This window comes from Poecilia reticulata, linkage group LG1 (assembly GCF_000633615.1).
Source record: "Poecilia reticulata strain Guanapo linkage group LG1, Guppy_female_1.0+MT, whole genome shotgun sequence".
Classification (NCBI taxonomy): domain Eukaryota; kingdom Metazoa; phylum Chordata; class Actinopteri; order Cyprinodontiformes; family Poeciliidae; genus Poecilia; species Poecilia reticulata.
This window is the reverse complement of record NC_024331.1, coordinates 22,629,243-22,644,107: the sequence shown is the minus strand read 5'-3', so window position 1 is coordinate 22,644,107 and position 14,865 is coordinate 22,629,243. Positions and strand designations below refer to the sequence as shown.

Sequence of the window (14,865 nt, the reverse complement as noted above, 5' to 3'; positions counted from 1 at the left end):
CAGTCACAACTTATGAACACGTGACTCGGGTCCAGTGTTAAACCTGACTCGCCTGTAGCTGTGAAAGTGAGACCGTGTCAGGCTGGCTGTTCGCTTTGTGCCAGACTAACATGTAGAAGGACACTCCGCCTCAACCTGACAATCTGAACAAATCCGCATGTTTAGAAAACACAAGCATTACGAATGATTTGAAACTGTTTAATAGATGTATATATGTTTACAATCAAGCTGTTACGACTGATTATTAGGAATTTGTACTCAAGTATTTCTTGAAAGGAAGATAATTCACACACAGGTGCAACTCAGTCAATTAGAATATCTTCAAAAGGTTTGTGGATTTCTGTAATTCAACTCAAACAGACTTTTATTGTAATCTCTCGTTCAGAAGGTAAAGTGTAACCCATATCTTGGATGCGTCTGTATGTGGTGACACCACCTGAAGTCCGGACATTGTCAATATCCCCTAAACTTTTGAATATGACAAAATCCACTTAAGATATTGCTATATTGTGTACTTTTTAAATAACTACACTTTTTTCTTCCACTAAACTTTCTATAGTTATGCTTGGATGCAGCCCTCACTCTAGCTTACCATATTTGTGGATGATATCAACCTTATTTCCCATGATTGTATAAGCCATAACAGGGCATTTGTGCATTAAAAGTTATTTTAATTTTAATATATTACAATTCCTCAAGAAATACAATGGTGTTTTTTTTTTTTATTTCGTCAAAACTACCAGATCTAAAAACCTAAAATATATCACTCACTGCGAGATGAATTGATGTAAAACTTTTCACTTTTGATGTCAACTGCTAACTTATTGAGATACACGTGAATAATCTTCTGGTGTCTGAAAAAGAGCCATTTCCAAAAACAGGATTTTTGTGGCGTCACAGAATACCAATTTGCACTCAAATGCCTTCATTTGAGTGAGAATATAGTCGGTATGTTACTACGTATCAAACACTATAAGTCGTAATCTAATAACATCAGTGAAATTATTACCCAACCAGTTTTATTTTACACTCTCCCATAGGATCAAACATTTTATCTGTGCTGCAAACTCAAAGGCAGGAAACCTGGTGGGAGAATGCAGCAGATTATTTTTTCCTTTCTGTAACATTCCCTTACGTACATCCGTTTGTGTCTTTCTCCATGTACCTTGGAGCGGTTTTGTAGCGAAATATACTTAAATGAAATTTTCTCTAACATTACTGAAATATTTATTAGTTATTTTGGGGTAAAAAATGTTACTAAACATTTGTCGACCACTTGACTGATTTCCGTTTCATCTTATAAGATCTATCCAAGATAAGTCAATTATAGATTAAAAATGATAGTAATTATAACGACCACTTATAACCTGTTAAACAAATAAACAGAATAGAGAACAAAGTATTAAAATAACATGAGTCTGCTCCCTAGCCTACTACTGCCCAAGTATTGTACGCGTGATTTGCTCCTGTTGTGCAAAAGCGAAGAGCAGCGACAGCAGGCTAAAAGGAAAAAGGGGAAGAAAACTGGGAGGGGGAGGGCAGAGCCAGAAGGTTCCATGTGAATCAAGCATGCACATGGTGATTATTCTTTAGCCATGCGCTACGGAGAGAGGCTTGTATCATAGCTCAAAACAGGCCACATATGTTAATCAAAAGAAACATCTTGATGCAAAATAAGGTTAGCCTTGGCTTCCTTACGGTATATAAACAAACAAAATTCTTGTTGACAGCTAAACTAATAAGTCTTATAGCTGCTTTTGTAGCTCTGAAAATAGCCCATCACACCTAGAACAATCTCTGAATGTCTCCACGGTCTAAGTCACACTGACTGATGAGAACTAAAGCTAGGACTACAGTCAGAGCCTAAGTCCACAGCCAGACACAGCGCCAACACCCATCCCCCACACCTGCAGTCTGCTCCTCGCTGGAGGTTTACTGCCAAGCGTGGACTACACCATTTCAACAGAAGGGTGTTCTTACAAATGAGTGACAGACCTGTAGAGGGGTCTCACAAATTTGCAGCTGTTTAAACAAACTACACTGTAATTAAAATTCAACCAGCCTGAGTCTAGGATGAATTTATTCCCAGCAAATTACAGGTCTCTTAAAACTGGTAGACATTCTACCCCATAGCCTCGAAATGGTAGCTCGTTCACCCTGAGCTGCTGGATGAAATTTTAATTAAGTCTCTGTAGCTAAAAAATCTGCTATATTCTGCTTAAAGTTTGTCACGTCTAAGTAATGTTTTTTTTCCCCCTATAAAAACAAATCCAATATTCCGTGCTGCCTTTTCTCCTTCTGCATGAAACACACACTGATTTTTTCTCTGTGAAAAGATGACCAACTAAATGCATTAGTTTAAAAAGTTAGCTTCAGCTACATGCTTCCCAGCCTCCATTTCTAGTGTGATGGATTGCTTGCAAGTGGACGCTTGTAACAGAAAATGGCGGCTCCCACTGCTGCTGAGAGGGTTTCCGTTACGGTGACTACTGTAGCACAAACCTACATATGACCGTCTCTTGTTCATCCAAACCTTCCTGCTCCTGACAGTCGTTTTTCAAAATCAGATCAACTTACTAATTTTATTTGATTACTTTTCCCCCCTCATTTATTAACTTTTATTTAGAACAGGTGGCACACATTTAGGGAAATTTGCATTATACACAATGTCCAGAGATCAATTGTGTTTAAAATGTAAATGTAATTTATTCATTGTCTGCAATCTTTCATGAAATAGAGAACATCAAACTACAGAAATGTTAGACCTAGTTACTAGAGTAAAACCTGATGCAGATAATTTACATGACACATTATCTCACAATGTGTCATGCATACAACACTCGTCTGAAACAACTGAAGCACTAATCCAAAATAACAGGGAAAAAAATGTTTTTTCCAAAACTTTGTTTTTATCCACTAGTAGGTTTAACACTGCAAATTCCTGATGTAAAACATATATTGCCAAATTGCTGTACTATGCTGATGATACTTTGTTGATACTACACTATTGTACCTCTTGCTTTGTGTGGAAACAAAGACAGTAAATGTTTTCCTACAATTGTCTTGAGTCAAGACAAGACTGAGCTTTTCTCTGGTTTAAAGACACGGAATGCTTGGACTGTGCCACCACTAAGAACTTTTCACTTTTGTGCAAAGTTATCATTAAAAGGAAAAGATTTTAACTAAAAACATGCCTACTTAGAAAGAGTACCTTTTCGTAGAAAATTATGTTCCAATTTTAAGCTTAGTTAGGGTCTGAAATAGCAGTGGACTCCAGAACTGATAGAGCCCGGTATCTATGTTTTTTGGGGGGGTTGTATTGGATGGTTGTGCACCTCAAAAGAGGGAGAAGGCAGCTTTGATTTCACAAGCATTAGTAGACAAACTAAACTCTGGAAGCTGCATTTGTTTTAAAACTATGTAGTTCCAATTATTTGATGTGAACGTTGTACGTCTTGTAGATTGCTCAAGCCTATCCTACCAGTATTGTGATCTCGGCAGTACCGAGACGATGCAACAAACTACAAATCTCTATAAACTAGTTCTCTATTCTTTTGCGTTGGGTTACCCATCACAAATATACTTGAACTATTTTCACATTAAGGTTTAGGTTGAGAAGTGTCAATTTCCCCCTCAGCAGGCTGAATGCATTCCTGATAAAGACCAGCTTCAACATGTGCATAAAACACAAGTAAGAGATAAGCTATCTCAATTGTATCTGTATAAATCGCATGCTCTTCCAACATTTGTTCACTATTGATTAGCCTCTTCTTTTGTGGCCTTTCTGGGTTGGTCGCATTAGCTCTTTTATTCTAAAGAATTCGTCTCGAATTGATATTTTTCAAGATTTTAGTTTGCAATGCTTTCTTGTTCTCTTGTCAGTTAGGTTTGGTTTTATAAAAGCAGTTACTTGTTCTTATTCTTGATAGATTTTGCATATATAAATTACATAAGCTATATTATTCATGACAAATCGTTTAACAATCAAAAAACCTCTACGAAATATAGCCACAGATTTGTAAATGTAACAAGTGTGCAGTAGCAAGTGCTTTACATCTGCAGGGAATTTATTCCTGTAGATACTGTTCTAACCCCAATATTGACTATACAAAGTGATTGGGTTATTGGGAGTCTCACAAAATCCTGCAATAGGCTTTTGAAAAAAAAAGCTCACCATTCAATTCAACACCGTTACAATAACCACCACAAAATTTCTAGGTAAACCTATAAACCAACATTGCCCATCCCCATTTCTGACACCTTCCCAAGCTAGAGTCATGTGTGAAATGACTAGAGTAAAATGGGAGGTCAAAGCTGTATGTAATGGAGGTAGTAGTCTCAGAGTCCAGTTGATTGAACATGTGTGAGGTGGAGGGTAGGGGAAGCTCAGTCTATGCAATTTTTCACTCTGACCATCGGGGATCTGTCCACACCTCTGATTTTGCTATGCTGACTTAAAGAACAAAAAGCACACATTGTTGCAGGGCTTGACTGGTTACTGTGAAAGAAACAGGAAAAATACCGTATTTTCTGCACTATTAGGCGCACCGGATTATAAGGCGCACCTTCAATGAATGGCCTATTTTAAAACTTTTTTCATATATAAAGGCGCATAGAATAGACACTACAGTTACAGTGGCCACCCGTCCGTATTGAACCGATACGGGACATGAGTTGCTCCGTTCAAATGTGGATGTGTAATAATAAAGAAGTGGTCCCTGAGTACTTTACATAGTAGGCTGCCCCAGTCATTGTTTCACTCACGGTGTTGGTGTTGCGAAATTGTGCCCAACTGCTTTCTGGGTAACACAGACCAACTGACATGCTGCCGCCGCAGTCTCTGTCTCTCTTCCCCCCYCCCCCGGCTTTAAATGTATAGGGGCTGGTCCCTTGGTAACCCTAGTCAAAGCACCCCGGATGAATGTCTAAAGCCACTTTGTTGACATAAAGACTGTCAACAAAACAGCCCAACTTGGGTTGGCGAGGAGAGCCTTCCGCGACTGGGCCAGGGCGTGGCCGGACGATGGTCACCCTTCTCCGTTCGCGCACAGCATGTTCGTGGAGAACGTGATGCTAAATGACCTGCAGACGACATGATTATCAGGTCGGTAGGTAGATGGGTCAGTTAAACTTTATTAACAAACCAGCGTTCTGACAACTATCCCAGCATTCACCGCCCGCTTCTTCTTCTACGGGCTAAAAATAAAGTCGGTGGCTGCTTACCGTAGTTGCTAGACCTGTTGTGGCTCAATATTGGTCCATTTATAAGGCACACTGGATTATAAGGCACAGTGTCGGCTTTTGAGGAAATTGAAGGTTTTTAGGTGCACCTTATAATGCGGAAAATACGGTATGCATTTTTAACCAAAAGAGCTCTATACATCGTTTCTTTGCCATTTCATACACAGATTTTTGTTTGCAATTTCAAGACAGTCCAACTGTGACGAGTTGGACTGTCACAGTCCAACTCGTCTTGCACACCAAACACAATACATCTTTACGAAGACTCCTTTTTATCTTTTGGGTACAGTTTGGTGTCTGATGTGAAAGCATAGGGTAAAATTATGGCAACCGAAAATATCTATCATCAGAAGGAGTTGATTTATTTTGTTTGGATAACAAGATCACAAAGGCATTGTCTTTGCTGTTTGCAATCTAGTTCTGTATGGCTAACGTCTACAGTTGCAAACTTTATAAGTTTATATTTTCTAATCTTCATCTAACCCCTGCAAGAAATTTGTCTGACTCAGATCAGTAAATAATAATGGTTTTGTTTTCTTCTAGTACATTTCAGTTCTATGGCATCATTACAAATATTCATGAACAAGTGGCCAGGTCAAAATCAAGGAAAGTTTGCCATATGTGAAATGGCCAGGTCAACCCTTGAGCAGGAAACTGAACTCCACATTGCCTCTGACCCTTTTGCATTGGCTAATGGCATACACTGGATACCTTAGCAAATCTGCAAATACAAAGACTGATTGTAAGGGACATCCATGAACAACTATTGCCATTATTATTTGGTGTAACAAACTGTCGGCAATGTCCAACCACAGCTAATTTTCATTTTCTTCCCAATTAAACATTCTAAGTCAAATGTATATAGAGAAGGTCAAACAACAAGTCTTGGAAACACTAATATTACCAAAAGCATGTTGACTGGCTACTGGGGAAAAGGTAAGTCACCTACCTACAGAAGACATTGCTGCAGCAGCAAAAAAATATCCTCTTGGTAAAATTTACACAGCTTAAAATATGCAGTAGCCCGTGAGAAAGGAACTGCAAAACAACGAAAGTGGGACACCCACAACGACTAATCCTCCTGGCCAACACGGGAATTGCAAATCTGATCATTTTGAAGTCAAAGAATACACTTCAGACATGACAGACACTGGAAACAGATAATTCTCCACCCCAAAGAAACAGCAGTTTGAAACCAGCCCTGATAACAAGCCTTGTTCTACTTTTGGTGTCCAATATTCATGATTTTTATAAATAATTTCCTTAACTCAAATTCATTTATGGTTGATACTGAATAAGTAACAGTCCCGCAAAATAGTTAATGTTTCTTTAGCGCTTTGTTTGATTTTGCTGATGTCCACATCGTAATATTTGTTATGATGTTGCTATGAATTTCAAAATGGATTGTTTGCATTACATTGACCATTGGATATATTTCTGTTAGGAGTGTACCGATTTATCGGTGCAGATTTTCTTAATTTTGGGAGATCAGTGATCGGCCGATTTTTACACAGAGAACAGATTTTTACACATTGCCAATTCAGCACTTTCTTGATAAATTGAGCAACATTTAAAAAATAAAAATGGTATCAACCAAAATTGGAATTGGTAAGTTATGCTTTTTAAAAGATCGGTAATCGGCGATCGGCCACCCCTAATTTCTGTTTAGTGATGTCCAAATCTGAACCCAAGTAAGAGTTGGAGCTTCAATCAAGGCTTTGTAAATTAGTGTTTGAGTACCTTGTCCATTTCAGAAAATCCTTTCTATTCTTGATCTGCATGTTTCTTACCAAGTAAAATGTCTTAAGAAGTAGGGGATGAAGTCAACCCAACAATATTAGACCCCTGATCCTCGATGGTAAATAGTCACAACCCAGTGACCTCTATGGGCTGTTGTTGTGGGACAAGTTGGCGGTACAATTCAAAGCAGACAGTATCTGCTGCAGCAGGAGTCCATTGTGGCAAACAGAGCAGTAGCACCACATTATTGTCCATCTGATCGGCGTAGCAGTTTATTGTATACAACAAATTCTTAAAGAAAGAATAAAGCATGTAAATGGATATATCACTGATTATATCCATGTACATGATTGCAAAACTGTTCTATAGGCTGGGGATTTTGTTGGTATAAAAAAAATTGGGCTTCCCTTAACAAGTACTTCCTGTTTGCAAAAGCGTTCCAAGTGAAAGGGAGGCTTTTTATTGGCTCTCATTTGTATCATGTGATCTACTCTGAGTGGGGGAGGAACAAACAGTAGTCATTAAAAATTGCAATATTGAAAGCAAAGTGCTAAGTTTTGAAGCCAGACAACCTATTCTTTAAGCTTTGTAAAATGACATTTCAACTGAACTCTGTTAAAATTGAAATTTTTTAAGAGCCAAAAAAATGAAAATAAATAAATAAATAAAAACAAAACTGAGTTATTAAAATAAACTTGGCCTACATTAGGCTAATGTAGGCTAATGCCAACATCAGCCTATCATTTAAACCAGGGGTCCCCAAACTTTTTCCTGTGAGGGCCACATAACTTTTCCCTTCTCTGGTGGGAGACCGAAGTCAGTTTGTAACAGAAAAAGTGAGATGATTGCAGGAGTGCCTAAATGTTCAATGTATTGTTTTCCAGAAAGCACAATCAAATAACCTTCACAAAACAAAAGTCAGGGAATAAATAATAACACTATTAATGAAATAAATAATAACCAAATAACCCTTTCTGGGTTCTTCACAGAAAAAAAACCCAGGAAATAACATCATTTATCAAATAAATACCGTATTTTCCGGACTATAAGCCGCACTGGGCTATATTGTTGCCGCTGTAGGTTTTCCACAGCAACGCAGCAGCAGCAGAGGGGGGCGGACACCCAMAATTTGAGTCATAACAGGTCAATTGAATATCACATTTATTACGGTTGAAAAAGAAAAAGTTCCTAAGTTTAGATTTGACTGAACTGATTACGGTAGTTTCCGAACGGTAACTACAACAGTAAAAGTGCTGATCCTTTGTGTCTGACACTAGCATGTGCTAAATGAAAATGGGCACTTTCTTTGTCATATTCTTCTTCTTCTCCTTCTTCTTTAGATTTCAACAGCAGCTTGCATCCATTATTGTTGCAGGGCTTCCCCCAGTGTATTATAAGCCTGGCGGCCCTCCATGCTTTACTAGCCCCGCCGCCAGGGCTTATAAACATATCCTCCTAAAGGATAGGTTTATAATAGATAGGTTTATAGTTTATGCATTTAAAGCCGACAGTGTGCGGACTAATCACACAGCTGGCGCCTCTACACTTTGCTTCGCGTTGGTGGATAACAAGCAGCGCTAACCTCATCATGCAGGTTCAGCCCGGTGAGGCGCTTTCGCGCACTCCTCAGAGTCACTCATCACGGTGATTTTATATTATTTTTAGTATTATTTTTCCGTTTACACGATACATCAAGCCATATCAAATGAGTTGCATACTTGGAGTTAATGTGCGCAGCCGCACGGAGATCTGAGAAACTCGGCCCCTAAACTCGACCAACCAGAACAGTTTCTGTGACGCTTATTAAAAACTCAACAGACATGAAATAAAAGAGCTACTAAAGCCACATTAGCAGCATTGAATTAAATCTCCCGTTTATTGCGCATCTCTGCGTAGTGCAGCAGATTACCTCATCATGCAGGGCCGATCCAAGGCTGTATGAGGCCTTGAGCAGAATTTGATTTTGGGGCCCCTTTTGTTGCTAAAAATATCAGCACCTCTAACAGCTTCATCAGCACCTCTAACAGCTTCTGTGTTAGATTTAGTGAAATATGGGAGAAGGGAGTAGTTTAAGACGAGAAATCTTCTTTTTCCCCTCAATGCTATTTAACTGATCAACAACATTCTCAAATTTCAATTCCCTATTAAAACCTAATTCCGTTTTAATGACCGCTTTCTTCTTTTATTTCCAATTTTGACTTCCAATGATTCACTTGGTGGTTCAACCCCTGGTGGTTGAAGAAAAATCGACATATAAATATAAATCTAACATAACAGCAGTATTACTATCGCATATCAACATCAGTCCAATTTTTCACAGTTGAGCTTCCCTAAAAATAACTTTTCTGTAGTTTACAAAATTTACCTGTAACAATAATAGCTCGCTTTCTAAATTAACCTGAAGAAAAGTTATACAAAAATCTGAAATTATATTCAATTCAATAATAAAGAGACAGGCTCAAAAATACGCTTATAAAAATGTCTGCACTCCAACTTTTTGTTTATGTATTCATCTACAGTCAGTTTAATAGATGAGCCCCCCCCTTGCCCAGACATTTATAGCTTTCGTGTTCCTCTTAGCGACGGGATTTGACACCTTCGTTCATCACACACAAAAACTCATCTACCAGGTACGTGCCGCCACAATGAGCTCTGCCACTTATTTGTTGCAACCGGGATATGAAAAACAAAAATTTTCGGTTCGTCCGTAAAGCTACACTTACGTAAATAATCTAATGCGCAGCCGCCCGCAGTGTACAGTCTATCTGCTCACCTGTACAAGTACACCTTCAGCGCTCCTCCCCACTGTTCGCTCTGAACCGCCACCAGGCAGCAGCTCTGGGAGGAGAAAAGACTACCGTACTCCAGGCATCGTGCCATTTATTTTAAAGATGCTTATTGGTCCCCTGAAAAACCCGGACATTATCACCAATCAATAAAATCCTCCCAGGCCGAACTTGAAAATTGGATGTTATGCTGCTAACACTTAGCTTTTCTTCAACAACTCAGGCAGAAGTGAGAGCGCTGCGCAACACAAGTAATAACCCGGCCGGAACACGGTGCGCTAAATAATAACATCTAATTTAACGAAGCTTCGAGGCAGATACATTTTCCTCGAGGAATTTTAATAATTGAGGTACTCGAATCACTCCAGGAATCGTTTCAGCCCTAATTCTTTGTATTCATTTTAAATTCTTATTAAATCCTGTTTCGCAGCAACTTCTCATTTGCATATTGTGTGATGTCTCCTGCGCTCCAACTGTAAACAAAAGATGACTGTTTATGGCAGAAATATAGAAAATTCTTGAGGACAAAATTCAAGCATATCCATGGCATCGCTTTCATAAACCTAAAAGTTGTATTCAATTGAGACGATGTCAGAAAATGCCTAATCTTAAATGCCTTGGGGTAGCTGTAGCTTACTCACCAAGAGTAGCCTGACAATAGGGAGACTGTAAGTTTGATTCAAACTACCTTGTCCACTAGCGGAACAAGTCAGCATCGGGCCGGGGCCAATGACCGGACCCCTCACGTGTATCACCTGTGCTGCTGGAAACTGTTGGGGTTGGAGGGCGGTTTGGGCCGCGCTTCTCGTTTCATTTTTACCCATGAAGCACATTGGCTAAACCGTGAGTCAAACGTCACTGGGACTGATTACTATATATTCTATTGAGGCACAGTAACTTTAATATTGCATACACCAATATTACATGCACTTTCTCCGTCTATAATCAGACATTAAAGCGACTTGAAACCATTCCTCCCTCCCTGGCACCTCCAGACCTGGGCCCACATGGGCACCCATCCAGGCCCGGGGGCAGCCGCCACCCCAGCCTCCCCCCATAGTGCCGCGCCTGACCTTGTCCCAACTAGCCGATGCATCTTTGGGTGTGGCATTGAACCCCTAAATTTTGTATCGATTTGTATGTGACAAATGTGGTTTGTAGCAGTTGGTAAGTTTAGGCCCTGTTTACACAGATCTGGACTAAGAAGTAGTTAGTATGCTGCTGCCGCTAGTCTGGTGGAAATAAGTGATAAGTGTCCTGAGGCGGGAGCTCGGCTGGAGATTGCAGCTCAGTGGAGGAGCATTGGGTAAATAGGCAGAGCTTTGTGAGAGCAAGCGTTTAGGCCTGAAAATACCAGACGGCAGTCTTATGTAAACAAACTTTTAGATAACATCTATAAAAGTGCTGCGTAAATGAAGTCCTTCTAAACTTCTAAAATATTGGGGGAAATGTAAAAACAGCTCTTTGAGGTCCACACACACTGATGTGTCCATCTGATACATCACTGTAATACAAAGAAACCCAACAATATTACTTCTTGCCATAACTTATTATGAAGGCCATAGAATACGTGGCTTAACTATTACAACACATATTTCATTAAAGCAAAGAAACTCGCTGTTAAGACTTTATGAGCTGAAAAAAATACACTCCTTGATAATTGTCAGTGTTATATAATAAATACCTACAAATGAACAAAGAAATGTTTATACAGTAATATTTTGATTTCACGCTAAATAGCAAAGGTTTTCTTCTCGATTCATATTTGGCAGCTGAATACAGCTAACTTCAAAAACTGTTCAATTGTAGAAAATCTATGATTAATGGTGTTAAAAGAGAGGCTAAATGAATCTGACAAACTAAGAAATACTAACTCCTTCATGGACGTCTTTGAAAAATGTAGGTGGTGCCTTTAAAGACTGCTCCCACCTCCACAGGGTAAAAAACTGCAATGAATTACAAGTGCACCATGTGAGCACTGCAACAGAGGTGTGGGGGAGGTGAAACAAGAAACAGGGCTGTACCATCTTCCAAAAGGTGAAACAACATCTGAAATGGACTAATTTAGATTAATTTTAGATCAGATTCAAGTACCAAAACTATGATGAAGGAGTTCAGTTGTGAGAACTGAAATTTTACTGTGATTCAATAGCTTTGTTAATCACATGCTTCTGTTGTTCCCTTGGGAAGCGTGTACTCATTCATTTGTACATTAGTTCAACTAAATCTGGAAAAAAAAAAAAAAAAACTCATTCTAACTTCATAAGGAAACACTATATAGCAAAAAAACTGCCTAGCTCTAGTTTTACCATAGAGATTAGGCCACACCCACTTTTTAAGGCAATGTGCTTCATGGAAAATCACTGGCCTGTACCACTTCAGGCCAAAAGGGGACCTTGACAACATACAGTGAGGCGTGCTATCATTTCCTCTTATATTTTAGTCATAGTTGTTTTTTGCCACATGAAGATATTCATGTGTATCGTTAAGTTTTACTTTGGGTACAAAGAGAAAAAAAAAGGACAACCTTAAAAAAACCCTCCAGAAACGTAATGACAGATGGAAATAATGGGACAAAAAAAGTATTGGTTTTATAACTCCTTAGTTTTTTTGTATTCAAGTATATGGAGAAAATCCATGAACACATCTCTCCTGTGTGTCTCTTCACTCAACTGTAACTTGTGCTGTGAGCTGGTTGGGGTTGCTGCTTGTTTTAGCTTCAGCACAACATACCCGCCATGCTGACTTGTTAGGGGTGGGTCTTTAAATATTTCACAAAGACATATTTATACCAGAGACAACATATGTTTCCAGATAACACTGTAAGTATTTAAACCAGAGAATCCATCAATAATATTCATGTCAGATAAAAGGAATAAACTAGTGTACTATAATGTTTCAAAAAGTAACAGAAAGCTAAATCGAGCCAGAAGCTGGATTGACATCAGAGTTAGACATGCAAACAGCCAATAGCACAAATATTAAACAAGTAAACCCCTACAGCAAATCTACCCTGCAAAAGTATGAAACAGGAAAGTCTGGTTAATTGATCAGGCTAAATTGTTGGTTAGGCTCCGCCTATAACTTCAAATCAACGCTACCAAAACGAAAAAAAAAAATTCTCATTATAACATTAAAATGCATTCAACAAAGAATAAAAAAAATCATTAAAATTTGAACAAATTAGAATTTCTGAAAATGTGATGGCTTTCACTAAAGCCGTCAATTCCCACAAAAAAAATAATCATGCTGTAACTTGAAAACTAAAATGCACAAAACTGTAAATTACTGCCCAGTAAAACCTGTCAGACGCAGCAAAGACACTCAAATAAAAGTCCCGCTGTAAGAACAGAAGAGGCAAGAGTGCCTAGTGTCAGTTGCTAGGACAACTGGTCAGCTGAAAATTTTGGATAGGCTCCGCCCACAAACATATCCGCCACGACAACGTTTAAAAAAACAACCAGCTTCCTTGGTCATGACATTACAAATACAAAGTAAGATTTTTCATTGCAAAATTCAACATTTGAGGAAAGTTGCAAAACGGAATTTGTGGAACTCGTAGCTGTTTTTCGCTCAAGCTAGGAGCAACGCAAAACTGCACTGTAAAAAGTCTTTATGATACAGCAAATATATTTAAAAGCAAAATATTAAATAATAACGATAATAATAGAAGTAAAAATAATAGAAACATGTTTTAATATTTATTTTAAGTTTTTAGCTATAGTGATCAGTGTTAGCTTACATTTCTTATTATTGCTAGCTGCTAATGACAGCTTCAACAGGTCACTCTTTAAATGGTTATCCAAAAAATATTTTCTTATTGACTGTAAATTCAATCAGGAAAAAAAACACAAGAAAGCCGCTTGACTTAAAAAAAAAAAAAAAAAAAAGAAAGAAAAAAGAAAGAAAGGGAAAAAAAGTGAGGCTTGGTTAGCATGCAGTACCGCAACTCACCGACCCGTAGTCCAGTGGTGTTGAGTTATTTTCAGTTTGGACTTTGATGTGTCCGCTTCTCTGCAGAACGATGCAGTCAGGATGTAGTGTGGATGGAGCTGCAGGACACCGCTTTTTACATGCACAAGGTAAATAAAGCCGCAGTTCTATGTTGTGCTGTAGTCGGCACACTCCACTCCGACTCTGCTTCTCTTGGAGGAAAAAAAATAGACTCCTCCTCCTTTCGCACAAACGACTCAAAAAAACAAAAAGACCAACGGTTGCGCTGTGACGTCAGTTGTCGGTGGCGGGAGCGGGGGGTTGGTCGGCAACGCCGGAAAGTCGTCCGCGTCGAACAGCCGTCGCGAGCTGATTTTTTTTTTCCTCCTTTTTAACTCCTCCTTGTAGTCTTTCTATACCGGCGGAGATACCAAAACTGGTACCTAAAACCGGAAAAGGTACTTATGAAGAAGCTCCTGGACGTCACGGGTGTGGTTCCTAGAAGTTGATCCGGCAGGACTCGGCAGCAGCAACCTCAGTCTGGAGCAACCCAGCTGCAGTATGGTAGAAACAGCCACACAGAGCAGACTTCTGCTAGGACAAACTGCAGAGGAGCTGCATATTAGCACGGAGAGGGAGGGGTGTGTGATTTGTCCACGACAAAGAAAAACGGTTCAGGGGGAGGGATTAAACCGAGGGGGAGGGATTTAAACAAAGGAGGAGGAGCTAGTCCAGCAACAGCCTCAGAAGTGTTCTAAACTAACTTCCACTACACCTGTGGTATAATTAGGCTTTAGGTCCTACATGACAGTACTATGACTGTGATTCATTAGTCTTGTGTGTTCATGTTCCCAATATCTGGATCAGCATGGAGAGGTTGAGCTTTTCTTACTCAAAATTATTGTTATTCAGAACTGTGCCTTATATGACACGATACGTATAAGGCACATAAACATGTACATGTACAGCCTAATTTTTATGTAAGCAGAGTGCTAAATCTAAAATTGTGGAGGAAATGTGAAGGTACCTTTTTTTTCAGCTGAATAAGTAGATGGATGAGTCCTCACTCTGAGCTGATGGGAGGCCACAGAAAAGCAAGACCACAAGAAAAAAAATTGTTAAAACCTTAAAAATGACAGATCTGTCGTGTTTGTGCTGCAGGAGA

General features: G+C 39.1%; 1 protein-coding gene across 2 annotated transcripts in view; it reads right to left on the bottom strand.

Annotated features, from left to right (window-relative positions):
• Window positions 1-14,348, bottom strand: part of atf7ip (activating transcription factor 7 interacting protein) — a 35,427-nt gene extending 21,079 nt beyond the window's left edge. The window contains exon 1 of one of the 2 annotated variants that reach the window (XM_008416176.2): window positions 13,722-14,348. The gene's annotated coding sequence lies outside the window, so the exon portion shown is untranslated. The remainder of the gene's footprint in view (window positions 1-13,721) is intronic. The other variant, XM_008416193.2, reaches the window with a different exon arrangement.
• Between the last annotated feature and the right edge of the window lie 517 nt (window positions 14,349-14,865).